This window comes from Merops nubicus, unplaced genomic scaffold (assembly GCF_000691845.1).
Source record: "Merops nubicus isolate BGI_N331 unplaced genomic scaffold, ASM69184v1 scaffold1553, whole genome shotgun sequence".
Classification (NCBI taxonomy): Eukaryota; Metazoa; Chordata; class Aves; order Coraciiformes; family Meropidae; genus Merops; species Merops nubicus.
This window is the reverse complement of record NW_008598074.1, coordinates 3370-8614: the sequence shown is the minus strand read 5'-3', so window position 1 is coordinate 8614 and position 5245 is coordinate 3370.

The following is a 5245-nucleotide window of genomic DNA, read 5'->3' as shown; positions in this document are numbered from 1 at the left end:
GGGGGGGGGTAAATCCCCCAGGGGGGTAAATCAGGGGGTTGGGAGTTGAACACGGGGGTGTTGCCACCCAAAAATCCCCAAATTCTCATCTCCAGAATGATTTTCCTTCTCTCACTCAAGCAGGATGAGCCCGAAGCCTCTCCCCTGGCTGTGGATCAGAGGAGAAAGGTGACATCTCGTCACTTTTTTTTTGGCATTTGGGGTTTTTTTTCTTCTTCTTTTAGAAGGAAAAAAAAAAAAGAGAGAGGAGAAGATCCTCTCTCTCTGCTGGGAGAGCTGCCCAGGACACCGTGGGCTGGAGCTTTGCCTCTGTTATCTCTGGAGGGGTTGGAGCAAGATAAGCAAAAGCAGGATGGTGATTAAAAAGAAAAAAAAAGATGAAAAAAATAATAAAGAAACAGCCCTCAAGGGTTTTTTTACTGGCAGTGAGGAGCCTGCACCAGGAATTTGCCCCAAAGAAGGGATGTGTAGCACGAGCCAGCAGGTCCTTTGACTCACCTCTACCCTCTGTGAGCCCCGAGAGGTACCTCTGTGAGCAGAGAGCTTGATGTCCTCTCCAACCACCACGCTGGGATCTCCCAGAAGAACTTGTCCTGGTGTCTCTCAGAGATTAACCTCCCCTTAAATCCCTCTGCTCAGTGACAAATCCCATCCGGTTTATTCTGGGGGGCTGGGGCTGGACTGGCTGCAGATCAGCAGGCTCAGCTTGGGAAAACAATGAGGACAAGCTTCATGGAGAGGGGAAAAAACCCCTCCAGATCCTCCAGAAACCACCCTGGAGAAAGATTTCCACCTCCATGTTGTCCTTCAGCGATGGCCCCACGCTGCTGCAGCCCCAACAGGGCATGAGAGATGCCCCAGCAGCAACTGGGGGAGGAGAGGGAGGTGGGGTGTGGAGAGCAGAGCAAGCACCTGGAGAACATGGCCTCTGACCCATCCTAAGCAGCACAGGCATGGGTTTGGACCTCCAGGAGCCTCACTCACACGTCCAGGAGCGTGGCCAGATGAGCTGTTTCCTCATAAACTCCATGATATTTGGCCACGTTGCTCCAAGGTTGAGGTGGCAATGGCTCCTGGGAGATGTTCCTCTTGAAGGGCACCTTTCAAGCTCAAACTGCTTCACTGCTCTCCAGACACAAGTCCACGCCCATGGTCAGGTTTCCAACCTCACACACCCCCAGCCCCAAACATCTCATCTGCCTTGGGGGGGGTCAAGGCAGGTCCTCCCCAACCATGGGGACTTGGCAGCTCTGACCTCACTGCTTTTGACTCCATAAAGAGTAGGGCCACAAGGTCCCACCTCTGCCAAGAGATGCTGGAGATCAGGAATCCCACCCTCAACAACTTCAACAGGCAAAGCTCCCCCTCTTCTGCACTGGGAAAAAGGTCTTCTCTTAAAACAGAAAACATCATTTTGGTTGGAAGAGATCTTGAAGATCATTGAGTCTAGAGACTAGAATAATTTTCTAGAGAATTAAACCAAAAATGTTGGAAGCCTTGGTCCTAAAACAACCCAGGCAAGCCCAAAACACATTCCCAGTGACTTTTAGCCACCCAGATAATAGAAGGGGAAGGAAAAGCCTTGGTGGATCCCTGCTGAAGGTCCATCTCAGCCTAACCACCTCCTGCTCTCCTGGGGCTTCTTGGATTAGCTGTATTTTAAGGGAATGCCAATGACCTGGGTGGCTTTTCCAGGCAGGTTTTGAGCTCCTCATGGAATACTACTGGAAACCATCAAACCAAGGGGCTATTTTTAGCAAACCTTCCCCAAAATAACCTAGGTGGGGTGAGATAGCAGAGCACCAGAGGTGTCTTCTTGCAGGCATGAATGAACGTTGGAGAGAAAAACAGCTTCATCTCTGGTTTCTCTTGGCTGAGCTGCAGGAGAAATGAGTTCAGCCAGACCTGAGGTTGCATTCCTCCAACACTGAAACGGTCTCAGATGGTGGAGAGATGGAGGAACATGGAGGACACGCTCTGCTAAGAGAGGAGAACGTGGGGCCAGGATGATCTGAGGTGATCCTGGTGGCCCTGGAGCACCTGCACTGCCCCAGTCCTGCAGCCTGCTGGAGGTGACAAGCTCCAAGTCCTCTTGGAGACAGGGCACATGCCTGGGAAGGAATCCCCCCAAGATGAGTCTGAATTAGACTTCATCATCTTCACAGCACCCTTCATCATCCTCATGGCACCCTTCATCATCCTCATGGCAATCCTTCATCATCCTCATGGCAATCCTTCATCAATCCTTCATCAAACCTCATGGCAACCCTTCTCCACGTGCTAGGTCCCCCCCAGAAAGCAGGGTGAGAAGGTCACCAAGGTGTGGACAGACAGATGCCCCAGTGCCCATGGACTCACCTTCTCCCAACTCTCCTCAGGATTTGAGGAGTTCTCTCAGAGAATCTGGGGTTTTTCTTCATCACTGGAGCTTGCTCCTGAAAAACACTTGGCAACCTCCAATTGAAGTGGACACGACACCATCCAAAGTCCTCTACTCTCCTTTTCCAGGATGGAGCCAAGCCTTGGGGACCCAAGCTTGGGCATTTTGCTCCCCGTGTTCTATCCAACCACATCTCTGCTCCTCCTCTCTTGTGGTGACTGGGCCAGGGCTCATGAATAAAACCCAAGTAGGGATCAAACACCAGAGCAGCCCAACGAAAGGCTGGACCCTACCCCAGGCAGCTCCAGCCCTGGGTTTGCTCCACCAAGGCCCCAAAGCTCCTCTGAGAAGAAGCATTCCACAACCACATTTGTGGAAAGAAATGATGCCCACAGGAAGTGGATATTTATGGCAAAACCCAACCAGCACCTCCCAGGAGCACAAGAGGAGCGTTGCCTGCCCACTGCCTGTTGAGGATCATCTAAACTGGGCATGATCCTTCTCCCCACCATGACCCCAGTGAGCCAGCAGCTCTGTGGTGGCTCTGAAGGTTTGGGTTGCTGAAGGTTTGGGTTGGTTGGCTCCATTTTCTGAGCTGATGCTTTAAAAGTAGGGCTAGAGTATGAGTCTCCTTCGTGGGGAGCAATGCAATGAAGGTCCTCTGCACCATCATGGGTTCTAGACCCCCAGTGACCACCATTTAGCCAAACACTGCTCTGAAACACCCCTTCTGCTCTGCACAGGGCCACAGAAGAGTGATCAGGATGGAGCAGTTCCATGGCCTCAAACCATTTCTTGGCTTGGCAGCAAGTCCCTCGTTCTGCAGGAGGAACCACGCCAAGAAAACCTGGCTGAGATTCTGGTTTGTGAGGGTCAGGTCTCAGAGACTTGGGGTTTTTTTTTGCCCCTTTCAAGATCTATTGCTCAAAGAAAAAAAGCTTCTTTCTAAAGCACTTTGCAGATGTCACAGTTTTTTTGGTGACCCATTTCTTGGCTTGGCAGCAAGTCCCTCGTTCTGCAGGAGGAACCACGCCAAGAAAACCTGGCTGAGATTCTGGTTTGTGAGGGTCAGGTCTCAGAGACTTGGGGTTTTTTTTTGCCCCTTTCAAGATCTATTGCTCAAAGAAAAAAAGCTTCTTTCTAAAGAAGAACTGTGACACTTTGCAGATGTCACAGTTTTTTGGTGGGATAAAGGAGAGCTGAGAAACATCACAGCAAGGATTGTTTTTTCTAGGTAGTGGCAGCCATGGATCTGTTCAGGTCAAAGAGGCCAACGTAAGAGATGAGCTTCTGTCCCAAGATGTCAACCTACACCATGGGGAGATGTGGAGATCCCTCAGAACAGGCGTCCCACAACCCCCATGGGGAAAGTCCCCTGTTAAAAGTGCCATCTCCATACCCTTCCCAGGGTCTGCAGTGCTCTCACAAAACCAGTTTGGTTGGGAAGGACCTTGAAGTTCATCAAGTCCAACTCTTAACCTCACCCTACCGTGTCCCTCAGCACCACATCTCCACAGCTTGGAAACCCCTCCAGGGGTGGGGACTCCACCCCTGCCCTGGGCAGCCTGGCACAGCCCTGGACAACTCTTTCCACAAAGACATTGTTCCTCAGGGTCCAACCTCAACCTGATTCCCTGGACACCATGGAAAACCTCCCAGGTTTCCTTCTCAGGCTGATGGTCGCCCTTGCCTACCTCAGCAGCACCAGCAGCAGTCTGCTCCACGCTTGCTGCTAGAAGCACCTCATCATCCTCTTATTTATGGCCCTTCTGGCCACGCTCAGCCTGGGAGACGTGTGGAAGGGGCAGCAAAGGTGGCCTGCTCTGAGAAAAAACGCTGATAAAAGCTCAAATTAAAACAAAACAAGGAAAAAACCAGAACTCCCAGAGAGCAAAACAATCCGAATCCTTAAAAGAAATGATCAGCTTCACTGCTTGGAGAAGAGACACAAACCAGAGCTCAGGTTTCCAGCTACAGCCCTGACAGAAATGCCCCAAAACAGCTTTTGGGTTTCTTTTTTTTTAAATCTCTTCTCATTCTCCTTGATCTCATTTTAATTGGAACCGGTCCCAGCTGGATGAGATCCCGAGGAGCCCAGCACCTACTCTCTGTCCTTGAAGTCCTTTTTGAACCAGGACCTGTCTCCACGTTCCCAGCCCTCCCAGCAGGCAGCAGTTGGGCTTCTCTTTACCCAAAGGCACCTTCTCAGAGTTCCAAACTTTCCCTGTTTCAGAGGATGGGGCAGTTTGAGGAGCAGAGCCCCAGGAAGTCAGAGGTGGGGTGATGTTCCACCTGGCCAGCCCGAGTTTCCAGCCCCCTCCTCCCCTCTGTGAGCCCCCAGAGCAGGGGTGGGCAGTTTGGGGATACCCCCAGCTCCTTCCAGAAAGGCCACCAACATCACGGCCCCAAAAGGGAGAGATTGCTCAGGAGGAACATCTCCTTCCAGGCAGGTTCATGTTTCCATAGCTGACATCACATCATAGAACCATTTCGGTTGGAAGAGGTCTTTAAAATCATTGAGTCCAACCCATCCCCCATCCCTGCCAGGTCCCCACTGCCCCGTGTCCCTCACCCCACATCTCCAGGGCTTGGAAACCCCTCCAGGGGTGGGGACTCCACCACTGCCCTGGGCAGCCTGGCACAGCCCTGCACAGCCCTTGCCAGGGAGACATTGCTCCTCAGGGCCAACCTCAACCTCCCCTGGGACAACCTGAGGCTGGTTCCTCTTGTCCCATCACTTGTTCTTTGGGACAAGAGCCTGAACTTCTGGCTCCAGGCTCCTGTCAGGAGCTGTGCAGAGCCAGAAGGTCTCCCCTGAGCCTCCTTTGCTCCAGGCTCAGCACCCCCAGCTCCCTCAGCTGCTCC